The sequence below is a fragment of the Lissotriton helveticus genome, chromosome 9 (assembly GCF_964261635.1).
Source record: "Lissotriton helveticus chromosome 9, aLisHel1.1, whole genome shotgun sequence".
Classification (NCBI taxonomy): Eukaryota; Metazoa; Chordata; class Amphibia; order Caudata; family Salamandridae; genus Lissotriton; species Lissotriton helveticus.
Window position 1 is genome coordinate 1,153,952,426 of NC_136070.1, and position 25,909 is coordinate 1,153,978,334.

At 39.4% G+C, this 25,909-nt stretch overlaps 1 protein-coding gene across 1 annotated transcript in view; it reads left to right on the top strand.

Moving 5' to 3' along the window:
- The window catches only part of CHDH (choline dehydrogenase), a 183,263-nt gene that overhangs the window by 44,216 nt on the left and 113,138 nt on the right, over positions 1 to 25,909 (top strand). The window contains exon 3 of the mRNA XM_078661593.1: positions 11,804 to 12,013. The gene's annotated coding sequence lies outside the window, so the exon portion shown is untranslated. The remainder of the gene's footprint in view (positions 1 to 11,803; positions 12,014 to 25,909) is intronic.

A 25,909-nucleotide genomic window follows, 5' to 3' on the forward strand; every position in this document is an offset into this window, starting at 1 on the left:
GGTGTAGAGGGCATTTCCGTAGTCCAGTCTGATGGTGATGAGTGCGTGGGTGATGGTCTTTCTTGATTCGCTGTTATCCATGTGAAGGTCTTGCGAAGAATGCGGAGGGTGTTAAAGCAGGTGGAGGCGACGGCATTGACCTGTCGGATCATAGAGAGGGAGGAGTCGAGTACGATGCTGAGGTTCCGGGCGTGGTCCGTGGGGGTGGGCAGGCTGATGAGGGCGGTTGGACACCAGGGGCTGTCCCATGCGTTGGGGGAGGGTCTGAGGACCTCTTTCTTCTCCGAGTTGAGCTCAGGCAGCTGCTACTCATCCAAGATGCAACATCCTTCATTCCTTCCTGGAATCTGAGTCTGTGGTGACGGGATCCTTGGTGAGGGAGAGGATGAGCTGGGTGTCGTCAGCGTAGGAGACCATGTTGAGTCCGTACTGTCTGATGATGGGGGCGAGGCAGCCATGTAGATGTTGAAGAGCGAAGGGCAGAGTGACGATCTTTGAGGTAATCCGCATTTGATCTTGGTGAGTTCGGAAAAGGAAGGGTAGCCGTCTGATTCTTTGGGTTTTGGCGGTGAGGAAGGAGCGGAGCAGTTCCCTGTATGCCGGCCTCGTGGAGTCTGGCAGTGAGTGCGGTGGGAGACAGTATTGAAGGCTGCAGAGAGGTTGAGTAGGATCAGGGCTGCGGTGTGGCTTTGGTCGAGGAGGGTAGGGATGTCATCTGTGGCGGAGAGTAGAGCAGTCTCGATGCTGTGGTTGCTGCGGACTCCGGATTGGGAGGGATCAAGGATGGAGTTCTCTTCGTTGAATTTTGACAGTTGGGTGTTGATGGTCTTCTCTGTGACTTTGGCCGCGAAGGGGAGGAGGGAGATGGGTCGGTAGTTTTTGCGGTCCGAAGGATCTGCAGTGGGGTTTATGTGATGTTACAATGCATGCTATTACATAGCATGCCGTTGCAACAACACACTTTACCCCTAGGGGGAGCGCTGGAAGTTGGAATAGATTAATTTTCTATTCCAACTCCAGTGTGTGCAACATTAGGGAAGGTGTTGGAGTTAAATCCAACACCTTCTAACCACTGTTGCACACCTTTCTTGTTGCAACAGCATGCGGTGTAACTGCATTCGATGTAATGGTTGCGTTGTAAAGGCTGCTTCCCGCCGTGGGCTTCTTGAGCAGGGGCTTGACTTCTGCACGTTTCCAGTCAGGGAAAAATGCCAGTTTTGAAGGTGGTGTTGATGGTGCGTTGTAGTTCTCATGCAAATGCGGCGGCTCTGTGGAAGATGTGCGGAAGGCAGGGGTCTGTGGGTGCTCCTGAGTGGATGCCTTTCATGGTTGATTCAGTGTTTTCAGTGGTGGCTGGAGTCCACTAACATTTACTCACCTATAAGTAAGTGACTGACACAGGCACACACTCCCCCATACAGCCACTCACATACCTCATCACTCACCTATACTATCTTTCACATACCCAGTTACTCCCCCATATACCACTGACTCACTCACCCATACAGCCCCTCACACACACATACACCCACCCATTCAGCCCTTCACACACACATTCACCCACCCATTCAGCCACTGACTCATCCACTCACTCATTCATACAGGCAGTCACCCAGTCACATTGACACTCAGACACCCATAGAGGTACTCAGACAACCAATCACTCACCCATCCAGAAACTCATGTACCCAGTCACACACCCATACAACTACTTAGACACCAACTGACAGAAAGATACAGATATTCACACAACCAGTCACTCACCCATACATTCACTGAGACAACTAATCACTCACTTATACAGTTAGTCATGCACCCACTGAAACATCCAATGAGACACTCATACACCCACTGATTCACCAGTACACCTTGGTAAATATATTGAACCTTCATAAACTTATTTTAAAACATTCACAAAATCACCGGATGATGTCATCAGGGATGTTTGTAACCATGTCATGAGTAAAGTAATATGTGAGGTCATAAGCAGTGCATTACGGGGGCGCGAGTTCTGAATTTCACTGGTTTTGTACAAGTGAACCGGAGCCTAACTATAACGTCCCTGTAACCTTTTCAGTGATATATATAGTGTAAATATCAGCTTCTCTCAAGAAAATATCATGCAGCAAGAACTATATAATAAGACAAAAGCACATTTCTAGCATAAAGGTAGCATGCACCAGCCAAGTGGAAGAAAAAGGGCAAAAGGTTTGGATCATCAGCTTGAAAATACTGTTTGTTAGGCAAACAACGAGTTGTACAAATGTTCTTGATGTCTCCATTGCATGCTTTATCAAAGCGTTACAATTACTCTAACCCAAGAGCCCTCAGGCAGATACCATATTAAATAGTGCCCTGAATAGACATTTTTAGGTCGAGTATATCAGCTGCGCGCATGCGCTGCTCGCTCTGTGAGGCATACTGTAGTGGAGTATGGCTTCGAAGCCCTGCCTACTCTCTGCCTACATTTTTAATTGGCTTGTGTCATTGACCTTTGTAAACGCCCGCTTCCGATTGATTATGAGGCCTGTTAATCCCTCCTGGGTACCGCTTTGTCTCCATTTGTTACCCCCCATAACGACTGGACCTTTTACTTCGGTTGTTACACGGTAAGTCTTATTTAGTCTTGTAAGCACTATATTCTTTAATGGGTTTCTCTTGCTGCACGCATAATGTGCTTTGTTTACATTCAGCGCGTTTATTCACATTTTTACCCCACAGTCTGCAGCACCCAGCTCTCTCCTGCCCCCAGCTCCACAGTATTGCCCCTCAGATCCACTGCCTGGGCCTCTCTGATATCATTACCACGACCCCTTACTGCAGCCGGCAGGGAGAGGCTCCGTAATCTACACACTGCGCCCTTTGGCGCTACTTCTCCGTCCTCATTTGGGAAACAAATAGCGACTTGTCTTCAATCAAAGGGAGTCGAGGTGGAGACAGCAGCCCTGTGGGGTTACCTCAACTCCTAGCGGGAGCTGGTGTGTGAGGAGAAGCAGCACCCGGTACAGATGGGAGGTGCGAGCGAGTGGCACCTTTATTTTCATTTTAAAAATTGAGTGCAGTGCGAATGTCCTGAACACACTGTGAATACAGAGCACACAGGAGCATCACTGCGAGAGCTGCACATTATTCCACATCTTTCCTTTTCAACTATTTGCGGTTGCAGTTACCGTGAAATACTGTAAACACTGAAGACAGATTTAACTGCATCAGACTCACGTGTGTGTGTCTGTGTTACTCCAATTTCACTTAATCCGAAAAGAATGGAGGGCACTTCTACAGACTAATTTTTGTATTCATTACATATTACACCCTTTTTCCAGGCAGTGCGAGGTTTTCCTTTAAATGACAAAAAATCCCTTCCTTTGTATGGACTAAATAATGCTGCAATAGTATATAAATTATACAGCCAAATATGCATCGTACTCTCTGGTAATATAGTGTTATCCATTGGAGGCACAAATATGTTTGTGAAATCTGGAAATTATGTTGCAAATTAAATGACAAATGCTGTAAGCCCTTAATCAGATGAATACTGCAGCCAAAGGCATGCATACATTCACTTGTCCCAGCCAGTGTTCATTCCCTTATAAAAAAAAATCATGAATGTTAAAGAAAACCAAACTTTCTAATTCCAATCTGTGCTCACTGTTAGTTTCATTTCAGAAAATAACTTTTTCAAGTTATCTACCAAATAATATTCTTGTATTATAACAGTAAAATATAAGTGTGACCTATTTAAAAATTGTTACTTATCAGCTCGGTCAAGTGCAGTTGGGCACCAAGCTTCATCTATTTTCTATTGCTGGAGAAAGACCTGGGTCCAAATGTATACCCTAAACCAGTGTAACAATAAACACATGTTCACTAAATAGCAGAATCCAATCACTTCGGAGTGTAACAAGGCCGACTGATAGTCACAGCTGAGTGCAGGCTTGTTCCACGTTAATATATATATATATATATGTATATGAACACCAAATCTTCAATTTGCATAAAAGAAGACACGGACCCCAGGCTGCAGTAAGGCAGATTTTATTCACCTCTCAGGCGACGCGTTTCGAGCAACTCGTGCTCTTGATCACACACCATGCACCTGGTCAGCATTAGTTTAAATACTTTTTTGTGTTTTGCAGTGCTCCACCCCCTGAGTGAATCACATGGTGCATAGACATAGAAAACAACTTTTTTTCTATACTCATGACTATGACACCCACCATCACTGCACTTAATTTATAAATGGCTGAGAAATTTAGTATATCTGCATGAATGCACAACAACCTTCGATCTATTAAGGCATTTCTCACTATGATTCATATATGTCAACAATTGTACATGTCCTATCAAAACCAAAACATAAATGTAATCATAATAGTGCTAAACCAAACAATGTATATACACCTATCAAAATATATATATATCCATATAAAAATATATACGTGTTCTCTCCTATTCACATAATTACATCTCTGTACATTTATATACATTTTTATATTTTGGACAATCCACAATCTCTGACATGAATGCCTATATATTCATAACCCTAATTGCAACAGGTTATGAAAATATACATACGATCAAAGGTTCAAAATTGCTAACATATTTCTCTTATGCCCATTTCATACCCTTGGTGACAACAAACTATTGGGTGATGATAAAATAATTAATAATCAAACTAAGCGCCACTGGGCACCTAATGTGATTAAAAATAACCAAAAAAAGTGCATATATTATATACAGTGATTTTGTTTGTTTACATAATTTTTGGGAGAGAGTTTCGACAATCACTTAGCTCGTTAATCAACTTCATTTTTGTAGCAGTTGTGATATCACAACCAGTCCCCCAAGGTGCCTTTTGATGCAACAAATCCAATTCAAAATTATTAAACCATAATATCAAGGTTTCTTAGAGCCCTAAGAAACTGAGACACAAATAGGATACACATAATCACTTCAAAAATCTGAATATGTGTACAATTTCTGTTTAGTTAAGATGTTAAATCAACTTGTGTCCACATCAGACTAGTTTGAAAAATCATTGTGCTAACATGTGGTGTAAATCTTCAGTCGTGTTTAAACCGTTTGGATATTTACTATCTAGTTCTATTATGAACTCGGTTTCTCTTCTTCTGAGACGTCCCTCTCTGTCACCTCCCCGTGCTGAAGGAGCCACCACATCTATGACAAAATACGTCAGCTGAGATAAATCATTGTTGTGGGTTGATTTAAAGTGGCGTGCTACCGGGTAGGTGTTGTCGTTGTTAACTATTGCCCGTAAGTGTTGCAGTATTCTAACATGCACCTGCAACTTAGTGCTGCCAACATATCTCAGCCCGCAGGTGCAGGTTAGAACATATACCGCAAACTCACTGTGGCAGTTGTAATTACCACGGATAATCTTTCTAGTAGGGCAAAAGGGTGTGCTATAGTGAGTCGTGTTTACACCAAACTTGCACGCCCTGCATGAGGAACATTTGTAAAATCCTTTATATTTGAGCCAAGTACTACCACTACTTGACTCAGGACTAGTTTTAACTAGACTGTTATGCATGCTGAACGATTTCTTATAGGTAATAGTGGGAGAGCCCTGCAAAATCTCACTGTAGAAGCCATCTGTCATCACAACAGGCCAATGCCTTCTTACAATTGACCTGATCTGTTTTTCCTGTTTACTGTAAGTCAGAATCAGGCGGGGAGTGTTGTTCTCTGAAGTCACCAAAGATGTGTCAGACCTGAACAGTGACTCCCTGGGTTTTTCTCGACAACGTTTTAATGCACTGTTCAAAATTTTATCATTATACCCTCGGGCCTTAAGTCTGCAAATCGTATTTTTGGCTTCTTGTTCAAACAGTTCAGGGGTACTGCTGATTCGTTTTACCCTCACCAGCTCTCCATATGGAATATTGTTAATGACATGCTGTGGATGGCTGCTACCGGCATGGAGAATGCTATTACCGGCAGTCGGCTTACGAAACAGCGATGTATTTATACTGTTGTCTTCAATATTGATGTGGACATCTAAAAAGTCTGCATGTATTTTACTGATTTGAGAGGTGAAAAAAAGATTCTCACTATTGATATTGAGTGCATCCACAAATCTCTGCGCACTCTCCTCATCACCCTCCCAAATACAAAAGACATCATCTATAAACCGTTTCCAGTATATCACATGCCTGACACCTGGGGTGGCAACTAGAACACGCTCCTCCCACCAGCCCACGTGGAGACACGCGTAGCTGGGGGAGAAGCATGATCCCATCGCCACACCACGGACTTGTCTCCAAATGCTCTTAGCAAACATAAAAAAGTTATTATGTAGACACCAATGTATTAATTCACACAACATTCTGTTATGGGCATAATATTCACAGGTTCGTAGATCCAAATAATGTTTGACAGCCTCTAGCCCCTTTGTGTGATCTATGGATGTATATAATGACTCTATGTCCAGAGTAATTAAACACCAGTTCTCTTGCCACGTGATCGTCGATAATTTATTCAAAAAATCGCCAGTGTCCCTTATGTAACTCGGCAAGTTTTGCACAATGTCTTGTAGGAAAAAATCAATATAACTTGAAATGTTTTCCCCTACACTCTTGATAGCTGCAATGATTGGTCGACCAGGCGTGGGGACTCTCTGCTTATGTATTTTTGGAATCAGATATAAGATGGGTATGACCGGATGTTCAACATGCAAGAAGTCAAACTCAACTTGTGAAATCAGATTGTTCCTTTTGTATGACATAAGAAGCTTCTTTAACCCATCCTTAGCTCGTTTATATGTCATCCCATTAGATATCTCGTAACAGGTGGTATCATTTAATTGTCTCATGGCTTCAGCCACGTACTCAGTTTTTCTCCACAACACAATATTACCACCTTTGTCTGATTTGTTGATCACCACATCTTGGTTCTGATTCAATTTTTTCATTAATACATTGTAATCACGCACCAAAGCATTGTCCCTGTGTAACTGTGCCTGTGTCTTGCGGTTTAATTTTTTGAGATCTTCAATCACACATTCATGATAAATGTCTACCGCATCTTTCGGCATTACAGGTAAAAATGTGCTTACCGGTTTAAATGGACTTTCGCCTGCTCCTTTCTGTTGAATATCCACATTTTGTAATTCTTGTTGCGTAGATGGAGTGGCGTCATCATTCGTGGTAGAGCTATCTGGGTTTCCCAGATCACAAAGGGTGAGAAGCAGTCTCGCATCCCGTGCTGCTGTCGCTGGTATAGAGGTAACCGGCTGTTTACTATTTTTGGAAGTCTTATCCTTTTTCTCTATTGCCGGTTTTGTGGCAAAGAATTTTCGAAGTTTCAATTTGCGAATGAACTTGAAAACATCCACTCTGGTATTGGTGTAATTGAATGCGCTCTCGGGACAAAAATTTAATCCTAATGCTAAAAGTTGTTCTTCAGCAGCTGATAGGACTACGTCAGTTAAATTCGTAATGGTACAATCCTTGCCTACTTCCTTTTGTTGTACCATTGCCTCTTTTTCTTTTGTTGCTTTTGCTGCTGAGGCTTTTCGTTTTTGTCTTCTTGCATGGCGTTTGGCATTGCGCCTCTTACGTTTTGATTCTTTCTCGTTCTCGGACGGAGGGTTTGCAGCCGGTCCTCCACTAAAAAATCAATTTCCTCGGCAAGATTCAAAACTCTACCAGCTTGGCCTCCTTCTGCCCCGCTCAACTCAGAGAGTGATATGCTTGATGTACTGGCTAATGAAATTGCATCGGAGTTCTCACTTCGTTCTTCATCCACATTAACTCTTGCCACATCTCCGCCCGTGACCGTTTGTTTAGTCAGTTTCGACTGTCTAGCTTTATCAAACTTACGCGAGAAAGTGTATATTTGACCCGTGATGTAATCATTCAGGTCTCTGGCAAACTTGTGGATTTTTCTAGTTTTAATTCGCTCCTCATGCTTATTAAGGCGTTCGCTTATCTCCTTGCGAGTTGCTGTAATCAACGCCTGAGTATCAATGTCAGTCACCGCATCCAGTTGTCCATTCAAATTTTTTATCTCATTAAGTAAAACCTCCCGGTCTATTACTGCATATTCAACCAGGAGTTTCACCAAGTTCATAGATGCATCAAGATTCAACTCGCCCCATTTCTTCAACATAGCCGGATTAGTATGTATATATATATATATATATATATTGCCTCCAACGCCCTCTGTTAGAACGCCAGTGCTTCTCGTGTGGGGCGGTGCATGTCTTCTCCGGCAGGGCAGCCGGTCAATTATCACGGCAAGGTACCGCTGTTCCCAAAGCTTATTTGAAGAACGCACTCACTCTGATCTTTCGTTCAGTTTTTTTATTAAGTGAAAACGGCAATAGCCGTGCCCAACGCGTTTCGGTTCGTGCCTCGAACCTTGTTCACAGGATGTTTTTACAAAGGACAAACAGGAATCTTTTATTTCGACTTCTTCAAGTATTTCCTGTTTGCCTAATCGCATAGCATTATGGTATCGGTAGTGCAGTGCATTGCTTTTTAAAAAAAAATATATAGAATATTTTTAAAACAATTGATTTAAAGTGATTCAGTGCATTAGTGCAACTACTATAAAGTGCTAACATATGTGCAAACCAGTGCAGTGTTATTAAAAAAAAATTTTAAACAATTGTTTTGAATTTTACCTGAAAGGTCATGAGATAAATCGATTTTAAAAGTATAATCTCATTTGTAAAATTACACATGTAGGTCGTATCAATGATTTGTCCTCTCTGGTGAGGTACATGTTTGATTGCATATGTATATACATTTCTTGTAATATACATTATCATCATTTAATATTTTGACTTTATGATAGTTCCAACTAGTAACATTACACATGAAGGTCATATCAATGATTTGTCCTCTCTGGTGAGATACATATTTGATTGCATATGTATATACATTTCTTATAATATACATTATCATCATTTAATATTTCAACTATATATATTACATTTCTTATAATATACATTATCATAATTTAATATTTCAACTTAATGATCGTTCCAACTAGTGTCCCAATTTTCTTATTCCTTCTTAATTTTCAAATTCTAGGACTCCCTTGTTTTTCGTGAATTTTCTTGCTCTCTTGTGAGCTTTTCAATTCTTAAGACACAGTCAAAATTCATCATGAAAAATGTTTTGACAATGATTTGTCTCAATTTTTTAGAGATGTACATATAATTCCTCGTCCTGATTCAATCCCAAGGGTGTTAATGTCCTGAATGTTACATTGTGCTTGGATTCCTTCTGTCTGAGTAATCTTTCCCGATTACCACCTCTTTCAAGATTTGGGACTTTTTCAATCGCATAGAAATTTAGAGCTTCCCATTTACTCTCATGCATATCTTCCATATGCTTGGCTATTGCGTTGGACTGATCATTGTTAATGGTAGCTCTAATTTGTTCCAATATACGTTTTTTGATCTCGCATGTTGTGCTGCCAATTTATTTTAATTTACATGGGCATTCCACTATGTAAATAACATATTTGCTTTTGCAAGTAATATGTTGCTTGATTTTCCATTTTACTCCTTTCTTGATTTCCACTTCTTTGCTATGTTCTGCAATTTTACAAGCTTGACAGCTTTTGCATGGCCAAAATCCTTCTATTTGAGTCCAAACTTTGATTTGTTTTGCTTTGAAATGGCTGTGTGGCTGTGTGTCAATTTATCACCAAGATTTGGCGCTCTCCTGTATGTGATGTTGGGGTGGTTTCCAATCAGGCCTGATATAGTGCAGTCCAGTTTTAAAATGCCCCAATGTTTATGAATTTATTTTTGGGGAATTTAAAATGAAATGAAGAATTTGTTATTGAATACTGAAAAAAATATATATATATTTTTTGTATTCATGAGAATTAATGTGTTTTGATTTTTTCAGCGGATTATTGACAATTCAGTGCATACAGTATTAGTGGGCTTCCAACAAAAAATTATATATAGTGTGTAGAATTCTGATCTAGCCGGGTTATTGGCATAGTTGGTGGGAGCAGCCCAGGGTCCTAGAAATCAGTTAACCACTCTTTAAAAAAAGTTTAAATAAATTATTTATGGTATATGTTTTTCACTATCCTATCCTTATATTATCATATGATACAATTGAATTCTCAATATGCCTATGTGTCTGTGTAATATTTTATAGCGATGATAATATTAAGGATGCATGGCTGCAATTTATTAATTGCAATATTGTTCTTACAGGCTTGCCCCTCTATATATGTACAAAAATGGCTGAAACTTGTAAATCTTGTCGAAATGCACTCTGGAGACTTGTAAAGATAACTTGCTTTCCCAGTTTCAGGCATCTCTTCAACCAGGTTGCCCATTCGCTATCAAGTGATGAACGTAGTTCTTCTGGAATTGAATGACACAGATATGATTACTCTGCCCTGTTTTATGTCTTGTCTGTAGCTGTTGGCATCTAACGGCACTAAGCCACCAGATTCTGTATCGGTAGACGGTTTGGTAGCCAAACTTCAGTTTCAGTGGATGCTTTTTTGAAGGATCTAACAAACACGGAATTGGATTCAGCTTTGAATAAGGTATACTATACCTCACATCTAGCTCGAAGGGCTGGGATCCATGAGCCTGTACGACACAGTCCCTGATTTTAGACTTTAAGAACTTGTTTAAAGCAATGGAGGACACTAATGAATGTTCGCCTCACTTGTGAAATTGAATTTTTATCAGATGTCTCCTTTGATGTTTTCTGTGCTTATTAATTGGTTGTGGGTTTCAGTAGTAATAATTTTCTCCTCAGGGATTGGTATACAGATGGCAGACTTCTACAGCCCTCTGTATGCCTTTCAAGGCAATACATCTTGAGGATAAACTACTACGGCTCTACAAAGGAAAGAAGCATTGCTCTTCTTTCAGAGAGCAGCATAAGTTATCATCTGGTGTTTCAGGCAGCAAACCATTTTTTTGCCAGCCATAGAAGCACGTATAGTCTTCCCAACAAAGAAAGCAAAGAAATCAAGGGTTAGGTGCCCCTTACCCACATAAATAGGAGCTCAATTGTGCCTAGGAAATTGCTGTGCTTCCAACTATGCCAAATCTACCTCCGACTACCTGATAGGTGATGCATCAGAACTTTCTAATGGAATGGGAGCTATCTAGTATGTACACTTACGTATTTCTGATACTCTTAGAAGGCTATATAATCTAATTTACATCACTCCCTTTAGTATCAAGATTCCTTCTGACTCCTTGTCCAGAATCCCCTGTCAAAAGGACAGGATTTGCTTGGGGTTTGCAGTATCTCATGGAAAAGAGGTTTAGGATTCCAATTCCAGTATCATACAGCGGAATGGGATCAAACTCCATAATTTATTTTGTTCCCAAATTAATGGGGGTGGAGAGGGTACATGATTCAGATAGACTTGAAAGCAGTCAATCGTTGTGTGAATGAGATTCCCTTCAAGGTGGAGACCCTCTATAGACTTCACTTGGCATTACCATAATGATGGAGCAGGGTTTCGTAAAATGAAACCTGCTCGGATTGAAACCCCTAGTAACATTTTCTAATTTTCCTAACAGTGTGCAATTAAAAATTTGTGGTTTAAAAGACTAACCTGAGGGAATTAATACTGCGAAAGCGCGTACTAAAGCAATAAACTAGGCCGCAAATGCTTGACTAATGAAAATAAGGAGATTAATGCAACTTTTGTGCACGTTATTAACGTTTGCTTGGGAAAACATTAACATGGTTTGCGCATGGTTAGATGCAGCATTTGGAGGGCGCGTAAAGAAAAAGCATTGCAAAATGAGTAATAATGCTTGTTTTATTTTCCGTAGAAGCATGGGTTAAGGAAAGAAAAACATTTATTAACTGAAAAGCAAAAGAGAATGTGGAGGGAAGGCAAAGGCGAGCGACCTTCGAATTTATGTGTGCCTGCCAAAAGTTAAACGTGGAGACGAAAAACAATCAACAAGTGATGAACGTTTCCTCTGGAAGCCCATGAGTGGCACAAGAAGTAACAGAACTGGAAACATTAGTGAAGAGAAGTAAGCTGATGACTGATATTAGTGTACTTGTATTTCCTGGGATGATGATGTCGTGATGTTTGAAAAACAAAACAATAGAACATTGAGTAAGATGGAATAGTCGAGTGTGGTGTGATAGTACACCCCCTTCCTTAACCAATCAAATGTAAAATTTTCTTTCATTTGAAACAACTGTGGGTTGGACATTTGAGTTTTAGGGTATAATTAAGGTGCCTGGAGGGAGGGGTGTGTGGAAGGTGTTTAGGCAGATTTTTGTGAGATCGTCACGGTCGTCGGTTTGCTGTAGAGGCCTTCTTGCTTTTTCCTGTTCCTAATACCTGACTAGTCTTTGCCCTTTCAAATCTTCTTGGGGGGTCTTTCAGCTCTTGTGGCCAGATAGTGGATTTCCTGTTCCTACTGGGTTAGTATAGCTAGAAACCTAAATTTGCATAATCATTTGCAAATGTATTTTGTCTCTGAACTTTTCCTCTATACGCCTATCCATTCTTTCAATGCACTGTCAATGTGATGTGAATTTGTGTCATTTTCTTTGCTAATAATTTACTCTGTGATATTTCATGTTTTGTACTATGTATTGGTACTTGATTAGCATTATTTCACATTATTTAGATAAACATTATAAATATACACACTGTGTTTGACTTTTATTTAGGGCGTGTTTATTGATTATTGCCTATGACTATTTAAATATTAAAATATGTCATTGCCACATTATTTTTCTATGAGAAATGCAGGTTCAGTCGAAGATTGGTAAGTTAGGTATGAACTTAGCATTGCACTGAACACAGCATGAAGGGACTTGTTAGGGTAATGTAATTTGGCCTTGTTTATTGCAAATTTATTGATCTCTGAACACCGGATCAGTTTTGGTAGCAAAGGATGGTTATTATTGACTAGTTTGGCAATATTGATTGATTATTGATTATTAATATGGAAAATTAGTGTTAGTGTTTTGTTTTTGTATAGTCTGGAAGTACGGGTACGGAGAAATATTACACTGGAAGTACTTTGTCTATTGTTGTAATATCAAACAGTGAGATGCTATTAATGTTAATAAGGGATTTATTCTGTTGAGAAAAGATTGAGTGAAAAAGTTAAAGTCTGCTTCCGATATTTTGGCTTTACATTCCCAAAGGTGTACCAAGACTTTTTCACTCAAAAATTCCCTTCCGAAACTTTGGCTAGTATTTCCAAAAGAGTACTTAGACCTCTTTTCACTTGATTGGGAGTAGATTAGCACTGGTCGTTATTTTACTAGAAGTAAGATTATTTCTTTGAATGTTCAAACTCTCTCTTTAATTAGTGGAGCAGACAAAGTAGTATTGTTTTGTGTTGTTTCTAACAAGAATTTAGTTAAGAAAAACCTTGTAGTACATTGCCGTATTATTTTGTAAAGAGAGAGTCAATAGCAGCAGATATACTGACATCATAAAGAGCTGCGCTGGTATTGGTCAAGACAGTGGGCGCATAGTAAGCCGTGATTGGTTGCTTGGTTTGAGCAGTTTTGGCATTGGTTGAGATAGTGGGTGTGTAGTGAGCCGTGATAGGTTGGATGGTGTGAGTCGCATTGGTATTGGTTGAGATTCAGCGAATAGAACGAGAAGCTTTACAGAAGATTTCTTTGTTTCTGGTTTGTTTAGTAGGAAAAAGAGCGTTTAAAATGGAGATGGTAAGAAGACTACAAGATTTCTTTCAAAAAGGACAGAGAATTGGATGGGTTACAGAGAAGATGAAAAAGTTTTGGCTATCCCAAAGCATGGCACTTTTAATGTGAGGATATTGGAGAATTTGAGGAGACAAATGAATTCTTTAAAACCAAATCCTACACCTATGCAATATGAAGCGCTTAAAGAGTGGGACCATGAGGAGTATAAAAGGGAGAAAGACAGGTATGGGATAAAGGAATACGCTGAGGAGATATTCAGAAGCTAGGTGGGATGATCAGATGAAAAATGGAGAAGAGAAGTGATTGTTCTATTCAGTAATAGTTGCTGAGGATCAGGCTGGAGGAAAAAGTAAAGAGAAAAGGAATAATGTAGATACTTCAGAATTAGATATGGATCTGAATGAAATTGATGATGAATTACTAGATGAGATGCTATTAAAGAGACCTCCATCATATCAGGAGGGCCGGGATGGGATTTCTCCGAGTGCACCTTTAATTGAAGTAGAAGTTCCACAAGTTTCACAAGTTACACAGGTTCCGGCAGCTTCACAGATTTCATTAGGTACTTGAGAGTTACAAGAAAGAGAGATTGACATGTTAAATAGAACAAGAGAGGAGTTGACTTAGAAAATTAGTCAGATGAGTTTAAATGCAGAAACATTGTCAGTACCAGTAACACTTGGTCCTTTAGTTCCATTGTATAATGAGGGTCAAAATATTTCAAGAGTGCATACATTGACAATTCCTATGAATAATGTAAGGAATTCTAGTAGATTGGAACAAGTTGAGAGGAGTGTCACATTAATTGATCCTCCAGTAAATAGAAATGTGGCTAAAACACCAAAAAAGTGTGCAGATAGATCCTAGGAAATTAGTGCAGCATGGGAGAGAAACAACTCCAGTATCAGGGGGTTCGCTGGGACCTTCGCCAGGGGAGTTAGATGACTGGATAAGAGGAATAGAAACTAATAAGCCCAAATTGAGTATAGCTATAGGTAAATTGAGAGTAGATCTAGAAGAAATGATTAATAGTACAATAAGCCCAGAGAGATTGAGTAAATATCAGGATGAAGAGTTGCTATTTTGCACAAATATTACATGGAGAGCAAAGAATTTGCATGAGAAATTGGTAGAAGTTGCATAGGAATATGGAGTGGATATTGAGAAATCTAAAGCTTTGCAGAAAACATATAGATTGGACTTTACTCATAAGGATTTAGAGAGTTTGAATACTTCTGGTCAACGATTGCAAATAAAAGAGTTTATTAATACCTTGAAGAGATGAGGTGATGTGGAAAGATGGAAAGGTAGATGGGCAAAAAAGAAGGAAGAAATGGTTGCTAGTAAAAACGTGGATACATCTCCTTTACTTCCGTTAAGACAAGTAGAGCAAGTTGAAATGATATATCCGATGAGAGAAGTTCCAGGTGGTGGATATGTTCACATTCCTTGGTCAAGACAGAATATATTGTCTTTTACTAACAATTTCCCCAGATTGAGAGAAAAGCCTGTCAAGTGGTATAAACAGGTGGAGAGGTTTGTAAAGGTTTCGAAGGGCTTATTGAAAGACTTGGATGGTTTGTTTGACATTGTAGTTCCAGCTGATTTATTGGACTGACTGTAAAATTGCAGTTGATTGGCCAGAAGAGGAATATCCTAGCGATGTAAAAACAGGAGCACCTTCAGAAGAAATAATGAAAAAATATAATCAAGTGATTACTTATTTGAAGGTAAAATTTCTCCAAAAGAAACAGATTGGGTTCAAATTGATCAGTATATGCATATTATGAAAAGCTTTTACATGTGTTTAAACAGTATTGGCTTTGAAAGTAAAACTGATATAGATATGGGACACTTTGTGTACAGGTTTGTATTTGGATTGAGGCTGTTATGTTTCATATAGGTACCCTAATATAGGCCCAGGTAACATCATACCCTTTCACCTACATCACCTCCCCTACACTATACAGTAACAAGCCTTTTTAGGATTGAACCTTTACCTAGTTCTAGTCCTGGGCACAGAAGGAGGGTTTCCTTGAACAATGGCGTTCTATGACTTAATCTTTAGGATGACACAGTATGAATGAATATTCATAAGTGTTCTTGGAAACCAGGCTGGGGCTACACCACCTTCCTCCCCATATCTACGTACACGGTTCATCCTATATGTCATCCTTAAATCCTACAATGGCTAATACAAGAAACAAGGGACAAAGGAACCCTAGATACTTCCTGTATAAATGCAGCACCTCTTGCTAGTGCTAGACAGAAGGAACAGAGACTTCCAGGTCGACACACTGACCAGCTCCTCCATGCAGACGCTCCAGTTGACAGTGATATAAGCATCCCTTGCAGGGTGTCCAACTCGAGAACAGGACGGGGTCCCACACTCTCTTGCTTCAGGTAATGGGGTTAGACTAAACCTAGAGGGATTCTAGGCTTCTTACCTACTCACATGCTAGGTACACTTAGGTACATCTAGGTAGGCATTGTAGGAGTACACGCAATTTCTTTTATCATGCATTTTATATCCTTGTATGTGTTTATGACCACTGTTCCCTCTACCGTGCGTGCCTGCGCGCCCGCGCACCTTTAAGGCACTGAGCGCGCAGTGTCCCGTGTGAAGTGCGTACTCGTTCTCGCCGCTGCCTGCTTTTAAAATGCGAGCGGCGATAAACTGCAATTTACCGGTTGCCTGAGGCCTTTGGGAAAGTATTCCTGTTAATCACAGCGCCTGTCATGCGCTGCAATTAACAGGAATATTTTCACATTGACCAACAATCCGCACCCAGCGGCGCTGTATTTAGAAAAGAAATGAAGCAAGTCTGAAAGCACGACCTGTAAAGCACACGTTGTGCTTTCAGACTTGCTTCATTTCTTTTCTAAATACAGCGCCGCAGGGTGCTGATTGTGGGCCTTTGTGAAAATATTCCTGTTAATTGCAGCGCATGACGGGCGCTGTGATTAACAGGAATCCTTTTATGTACAAGTTTATGTAACACATGTACAAGATAAAGCAGTGATTGTGACAAAGTGTGACCAAACATAGGCACTGGGGTCGCTGCAGCTTCGCACAGGCCCTTCTCTCTGGCAGAAATAGGATACAATGTACTAACAGTGCACTTTACACGTCGTGTTTTCAGACTTGCTTCATTTCTTTTCTAAATACAGTGCTGCTGGGTTCCTGGTAATTGCAGTGCATGGCGGGCGCTGTGATTAACAGGAATCCCTTCACAAAGGCCCACAATGAGCACCCAGGCGTGCTGTATTTGGAAAAGAAATGAAGCAAGTCTGAAAACACGACGTGTAAAGCACACGTGGTGCTTTTGGACTTGATGCATGTCTTTTCTCAATAGAGAGAGGCTGCGGGCTGATTGTGGGCATTTGTGAAAGTATTCCTGTTAATTGCAGCTCATGACGGGCACTGTGATTAACAGGAATACTTTCACAAATTACCACATAATTCACATGCAACATCCCATACTGAATGCAGAAAAAGCTCTAAACCAATTTCTTCAAAAAGCACTATACACTCACTTCATCAAACTCGTAAGGGAATTAACGTCATTCAATTCTCAGAGCCAGATAGAGTTATAGCACCAACATTCAAGATAAGAGGAAACAGAGGGTAATGTGTGAAATGAAGGTTTGTCAAATGGTTCCAGTATGACATGTAGGAGTAAACACCATGTTACAGCAGCGCATTTAGAAGAATCAGAGCGCTGCGTAAATTGTCAGCTATGCATTTCTCTAAAAGCTCCATGTGTTGTGCATCTGAGAGACATTGCCTTTCCTTCCTCCCCTTCGTTGTTTTGTTTAAAAGTTCTAAAGACATACATAATAAGTTAGTGCTTTTATTGCCAAATGATTCATAAAAAAAGCCCGAAGTAATCATTCCACAAGATTTGAACCAATACCCCCTTACATTTAAATGATTTACTCCCGGAACCGTCATCTGGTAGTAAAAGAGAGATGGCTGTGGGCCCCTCATGCCCTTGGGCTTAGGGGCCACTAACTTTAAACCTTTCCCTAGCCAGGCCTTTCCAGGTCTCGCCTATAAACAGCCTTTAGCTGTTGTCGAAGACGTATTGTGGGCAAAAAGCAAACTAAAATACCCCCCCCCCCCCCCCAATTCGATCGATACCTCAAATGCCATCAGAAGAGTGAAGCTAGTAAGGTCTGTCCTCCCTAGAAGAGGTCTTTTCATCCCTCCTATCTATTAATCTCTCCACCCTTTAAGCCTTTCATCCAGCGTCAAATTTCTTATATTTCATTCTTCCTTTCTGCCCTCCCTTTCCCTCTATTTTCCTTATTCTTTCTCCATCTGTTATGGTTTCTACCCTGCATTTAGAAAATAAATGCAGCAAGTTTTTATCTAGTGCGAACACAACCCAAAAGTATTGGAGCGCTTTACATGATTTATTATATATTTGTTTGTATGCATGTTGAGAGTAATTGATTTGTCCAGAATCACAGGATGTTGGGCTGACCAAGACTAAAAACCCATCTCCTAAATTGACAGCTCGAGTATTAAGCCACTACCCCAACCACAAGAGCGGAAGCATTTTCAATATTATATACAACTTGATGCAAAAAACAACCATTGACAAAGCCAATAGTCTTGGCTTCTTGTAGGTGTAATGTTACTTGTATTATATATCTGGATGCAATGACAGAAGCAGCACATTATCAGTAGGGTGGCACACTATGCGATGCACATATTTGTAGCTTTATTGCTTTTAAGCCACACCCTTAATTGCATCGGTTACGCCCCTTTCAAAGGTCCCCGAGTATTTTCATCCCACTCAAAGCCCTGGTCTACACGCGCAGTCAGGTTCTTGGCCCACATAGCCTTGGCTACGGCGCACAGAGACCTTACTCTGCTGCACGCAGAGGAAAATAATTAGAGGGAACATTGTTCGTGACAATTGCAAATTGGTAGAACTGTACTATCCTTTTATATGCACTGTACTGCTGATCATATATCTCTGCTATTGTGTAATGGTTGTTGCAGCATATTTATTTTACACTAGAAGTACAGCTGTGCAATAAATATTTATTGTAACATGCTCAGCTGTTTCTTCTGTGTAACTCTCTGAGAGAAACTAAGTGCGCACGAGTGACTGAGAGAAAGGTAGTACATTCTTTCCACGATCCTGGGGGATCAGGGTTGTCATGTTCTAAGGTTGCCAGAAACTATTCTTTTCCCGATAAGAGGAAATCCTAGTGGCACTGTGAGCTAGCTAATGCAAACACGCTAACATACGCGGTGGGGGAGCTCAGAGTTAGTCTGCCACCAATCCTACAGTTTATGTTATCCAAATGTGCAGGTACTGTATGGGTAATATAGACAACATAAATAATATAATATAATATAAACAACAGTCCACCAGAACTCTGTAAAAGTAAAATCATGTATCCATAAACGTCTATCCACTCCAAAAAGTGTAATACTTCCAAAGTCTTCCCTCTCATACTTAATGATGGTGGACTGTTGTATTTTTAGGACAGAGCGCTACACAAATCTATTATGATTTTCGAGATTGAAGGTGACTTATGTAGATTGGTGTTTACTGTTTTCCATCTCTTGGGTTTTCGTGCACCAGGGTTATGTATTTACTTCAGAACAACATCTTAAGGTTTTTTTGTATTTCACTATTGGTGATTTGGGACTTTGAACTTTCACTATTTTCATATAGACTTACATTTTTGATTTCAGTAAGAATGTCAAGTAGTTTATGACAATTATGTAAATTATTAGGTATACTGTTCTTATGTTTTTTATTTTAGGTTGCAGCCCTGATGAAGTCAAGAATACCTTAGACTTGCATGAAAAAACACATGTTGGCTGCATTTTGGAACTGTATATAGGTGCATTTGGAAGAAAATTTTGTGGCTGCATTTTGGAACTGTATATAGCTGCATTCGGAAGAAAGTTTTGAGTTGAATTGTGAACATATTAAGTGTCTACGGCTGTGCCAACAACTGGAATTTGTGGATTTGCAATACATAGAAATACATTACTGAATGTTGGACTTTACATATTTGAATTCTATTGTTAACTAGTGATCAGGGAGGAATTGATTTTAGTTTCTGTTGTACGCACTTATGTGCGTATTTGTGGGGTTGTTGGGTAACCAACCTCTCCCCCCTTTTGGAGCACTGCCAATCACATATTGAATATTTACTTTACCCCAAACTGTCAGTTGTGCGCCCTAGCTTTAACCTGGTTACCTGGAGTGTTTATATATACCTAAATCGAATGGTTTATTAAATGGCAGAAGAGGTAGAGGTAACAATAATAAGAAAGAAATGAAAAAGAAATATACCTGTCATGCGTGCAGAAAGTTCGGACATTGGAAGAACGAGTGTAAGTCCTTGATATGAAGTAATGGAATCATTCAAAATTTCAACCCAGAGATGCAGAATGAAGTGGTTGTGAATCAACAACAGTTGCAACACCAACAGGAGGATACACCACAGGTTCAACAAATACAAGTACCTCAAGCTCCTATGCTAAATAATGTGAGTGCTCTGTTACACAGATACAGTGCGAATGTTTTATTTCACACGAGTGAACCAGTTGGGAAGAATCAAAATGTGCAACAATATTGGTTGCAGTGTCCTGGGAGTGATTCAGATTCATCTCAATGACGGTGCCTGAGGGGGGAGGAAGAGTGCATGCTTGACACATCTCTAGAGGTAGATCAATCAGGTCCTTTTGTTGATGGGAAAGTGGAAGGTAATGAAATTACATTCCTTGTGGACACTGGTGCTACCTGTTCTACTGTAATAACAGCAGAAATTCCAAACCTACCCCTCTCGGGAGAAACTATCCAAGTTGTGGGAGTTTCCAATAAATATATTAAGACTCCAATAACAAAACCAATGGAGGTCCTTATAGGAAAATCCAGAGACATGCATCGTTTTGTAGTTTGAGACACAAGTACAGTAAATCTTTTAGGTAGGGATTTACTTTGCAAAATAAATTGCACCATCTATTGTATGCTGGATGGTATTGCTTTCCAGACACCAGATGAAGATGTTGCTTTTGAAATGATGTTAGCAAAAGAAGGGACAGAAGTGAATGAATTATATTCCTTACTCACATTGGATGACTTGCCTGGTGAATTGAGAGACATAGTAAGAAATGATGTGTGGGATTTTACAGGAAAAGGTATCGGATTAATGAAGGGTGTTGATCCTATTCAAGTTATGGTCAAACCAGGTGCAGAGTTCCCAAAAATACCACCGTATAAGATGAGTCCTGAGACTATAGCAGGAGTTAGTCCTGTAATAGAACAAATTATTGAACAGGGCATTCTGAAAGAAATATTAGGAAGTCCTTACAATTCACCTGTTATGGGAAATAAGAAACCGAGTGGAAAGTACAGAATAGTACAAGATTTGCCTACGATTAATAAGATTATGGTACCTTGTTGTCTGATAGTGCCAAACCCAGCAGTGATTCTTTTTCAAATTCCTTGTGATGCAGAATGGTATACTGTGATTTATTTGTGGCAAGCACTTTTCTTGATATCTTTACATCTGGATAGCCAATATTTATTTGCTTTCCGGTTCGGAGACCGAGTTTTGGCATGGTGCCGAGTTCCTCAAGGGTATACAGAGAGTCCTTCAATTTTTAATCAGATTTTGAAGAAATGTCTAGAGACATTAGTTATGCCAGAAAATTCAATGTTAGTGCAGTACATTGATGACCTTTTGGTGGCATCAAAAACACGAGAGGCCTGTGTGACAGATACAATTGCTTTACTGAATCATGTTGCAGAAGGTGGGCATAAAGTGTCACAGGCTAAATTACAATTTTGTCAAAAAGAGGTTCAATATTTGGTATACAAAATTGAGAAAGGAGTTGGGAAAGTATTACAGGATCGAATTAATACAATCTGACAAATGGAACCTCCCAGAACACAGAAAGAAGTTTGAATGTTTCTGGGCATGGTTGGATATTGTAGGCAATGGATTAGTGGATTCTCATTGATTGCTAAGCCTTTACAGAGGTGGACTCACAAAGATGTGACTGATCAAATTAAATTGGATGACGAGAGCATGAAAGCTGCGAGATAGTCTTTGTCGAGCCCCAGCATTGGAAAAGCCAGATGATACAAAAGATTTTGCATTATTCTGTTGTGAAAAGAATGGAAGTGCACTTTCAGTTCTGACACAAACACATGGAATGGCACGTCGACCAGTTGCGTATTTTTCTGCTACTTTGGACTCAGTGGCTAAAGCATTACCAGGTTGTTTGAAAGCAGTGGCTGCCACTTCTGTGAGTCTTGAGCAGAGTGAAGCAGTTGTTATGGGACATCCAGTGAAAGTGTATGTGCCACATTCTGTTGAAATTTTGCTGACCCGTACCAGGACTCAGCACATGACATATAGTCGTCTGACTAAGTATGAGAGAGTGATTCTGGGTGCTGAAAATGTGACAGTGACAAGATGTACAACATTGAATCCAGCAACTTTGTTGTCGAGTTCAAATTGTGAAGAAGTGAAAGACAAAGCAGATCATGATTGTTTGGATGTGACGGAATTGTGTACAAAACCAAGACATGATATAAGAGATACACCATTGGAGGAATCCGATTGTGTGATGTTTGTAGATGGATCTGGTCTGACAGGTGAGAAGGGTGTATTGAGTGTTTCGTATGCTGTATGTACAGTGGCCATGGTTCTTGAATTATCTTGTCTAGGAAGGGTAAATTAAGCACACATATTTGAGTTGGTTGCATTGACCAGTGCATGTATATTTGGCAACGTTTGAGAGTAACTGTATTCACTGACAATCAATATGGTTTCGGGTGGTGCACGATTTTGGTCAATTGTGGATGCAACGTGGATTTCTGACTTCATCAGGATCTCCAATCCTAAACCATAAAAATGTAAAGGATTTACTCAATGCACTACAATTGCCTAAAAGGATTGCATGGGTTAAATGTTCGGCACATAAGTCAGGAAATGACTATGTGAACAGTAGAAACAGATACGCAGACCAAGTGGCTCGTTTCTGTGCACAACATTCAATTTCAATAAACAGAGGGAAAGAGAATAATAATACAAATTGTCACTTGATGTTCTCTTCTATTGAAACAAGGGATAAAATCAAACAGTTGCAGAAAAAGCTAGCAAAGAGGAAAAAGAGATTTGGATGAAATCAGGCTGTAAAAAGAGATCTGATGAAGTATGGGTGTATGTAGATGACAGACCAGTAATGCCAGACTGTTTACTTTCACAGATGGTGAGGATGTACCATGGAATAGCACGTATTGGGAGAGAAGCTATGATTAGATTTTTGTTTTTGTTACAATCCAAAGATTAGGGTCATTGCAGAGAGTCTACGGCAAAGATGCACAGTGTGCGAACAGCAAAATCCAGGGAGAAAAAAAGTTGTTAGTTGGGGTCGAATTGAAAAGGCATCAGGGCCATTTACTAGGTTGCAGGCAGATTTAATTGAAATTCCTCCTTGTAATGGACTAAAATATGTGTTGGTGGTTGTTTGTCGGTTTTCTCGTTGGGTGGAAGCATATCCAACAAAAAGAAATGATTGCTTAACAGCTGCTAAATTGCTTTTAAGAGAGTTCATTCCTAGGTTTGGATTCCGGTCTCTTTAGAAACAGATAAAGGAACTCATTTTAATAATGAAGTAATTTGGATGATTTGTGCAGCATTACAAATTGAACAAAAGCTGTTTTGTGCATATCGACCAGAAGCATCAGGAGTGGTTGAGCAAATTGATGGCACTATCAAATCTAGACTGTCAAACGTCTGTGCATCCACAGCACTGAAATGGGCAGATGCTTTACCCCTGGTATTGATGAGTCTGAGAGGTATTCCTGATAAAAAAAACTGGATTATCCCCACACGAAATAATTATGGGGAGAGCAATGAGACAACCAATTGTACCAGCAAACCAACTGATTGATATTACTGATGATCTGGTGCTTGATTATTGCAGACGATTGGCTGATGTAGTGCGTTCTGTGTCACATCAGGTTGGAGAAATTGCAACTACAACTCAGCAAGAACAAGCACATGATTTAAGTCCAGGAGAGTGCGCCCTGGTGAAGAATCATGTAAGGAAATTGTGTTTGGAACCTAGATGGACAGCCCTTACCATGTGATACTGGTAACATCAACAGTAGTAAAGTGTGGTGGCTTGCCAAATTGGATATATGCAAGTCAATCAAGAAGAGTCCCAGATCCACTTGAAAGACAAGAAAAAGAAGCAGAAAGTGGAGAAAATTAAGTCATTGAGTCTGACGTTATAGGTTCTGAAAGTAAACAAGAGAAACGTCGATTCGAGTGAATGCCAGCCCCTGGATCTCAAAAGACTGCTGTTGAGAAAGGAAAAGATAAAGTGATTATTGAGAATCAAGAGCAAGTACATCAGAGAAAAGGACTGAATAAAAGAACTTGCGAACATGATAACGAAGGAAAAGAAGCTGTGCAAGCTAATAAAGCAAGAAAAGGTGATGTGAGGCCAGAAGGAGTGAAAAGACTGAAATACACTCTGAAACAAAGATTACCTGACACAATAATTGAAGTTTCAGATCAGACTGAGCAAAGTGAGACTGAAGAAAAACAAGTTTGTAATACAAAAAGAGTAAGGGATCCATACATAGCACCAGAATGGCCATATGTGGTGTTGGAAGAGATTGAAAATACAGATCAGATCAAAGAAAACACTGGTACAGAGGAAAGTGAAGGAGACAATTTTGAACCACCGTAAAAGAACTGTGAAAATTAAGGTGCAACAATTTTTTTAAGAAAATGATTCTGAATCATTCAAAAGATTTCAAAGAAAGAAGAAAAATAAGATATACATATAAAAAGAAAAAGAGGGGGTAAAGAAGAAAAGTCATTGAGTGAGGATACACTACTTTGGATAGATATTTTTGGATAAGTGAGGTGTGAGGATACACTTCCTTGGATAGATATTTTTGGATAAGTGAGGATACACTACTTTGGATAGATATTTTTATAGATTAGATATTTTTGAATCTAAGTTAGATTTTTTAGTTTTTTCTTAGTTTTTCTTTTAGTTTTTTTTTAAATTGGTGCAAGTTTAATTAGAAATGGCTAATACAGCAGAAACTGGACATCAAAATTGTAGTTTTAAAGGTAGATGCATTAATGCTAGCTCATTTATTATTCTACTACTAACGGTGTTATGGTTAATACTAATTGTTATTGTGCCTGTTTTTATGGTAACTAATTACAAAAATAATACTATTACTAATGGTGTGATGAGTGAAAAAGTAGATACCAAAAGTTTAGCGGAAGATTCACATACTAAAATAGAAAAGATGAAAGATGACAGTATCTATCATCATGATCAATCAATTAATGATTTTTCGTTAAATGTCTTTGCCAAGTTATTGTATGAGTATGTTGATGTAATGGATGTGAGAGATTGTTATGTGTGTATGGAATTACCGTTGTCTGTCTCAGAGGGGGTAAAATACCATCACCTACCTTTAACATATGCGGTGTCTTGTAGTATTTTAACTAGTTTGTTCTACGAGAGAGGAAGTCTCCAATACTATTATTCTAACATAGATTTAGTATTCTCAGATTCCCATTAGACAGAATATGAATAAAATAAATAGTGCTAGAAATGCGGAATACATGGGAGAATTCTTTCGTTCTACACAAACAATCGATACAGTATATGCACATAGAAATTTAACCTGTAGATTACGATTTGAATAAATAGAATTCCTTATAATAGTTGAGGATAGAAGACAAGAGTTTCAAAGAAAAGCTGCTGAGCAAAAGTCTCATGTACCCCCATGGGCTTTTAGAGAAGGAGATTACAAAAAGGGCGAGACTTACGCTTCCCATGACCCTAGACTGGTATCATAAGGGAAAACTTTGTTTACTTAGACAAAAGACTGATTATAATAATTATTTCAGTGGTTTTGGTGAATGTGATCATATCTTTCTAATAACGGAAGGATGGGGGTTAAAAAGAGGAACTGATCCTGTTTTTCCTAAAATGTATTATGTGTGTGGTAAGAATTCCTATTATAGGTTGCCTGCACATTGGTATGGGTGTTCTTATTTCGCAATAGTATTCCCGAAGATATATCATATGGATAAGAGTCATAGTATCAATGAAGTAAAGAATGGACCAATACGTAATAAGAGAGCGAGTTTTTCAGAAATAATAGGAGATGTTTTTGGAGCATTGATACCTTCAGTTGGAG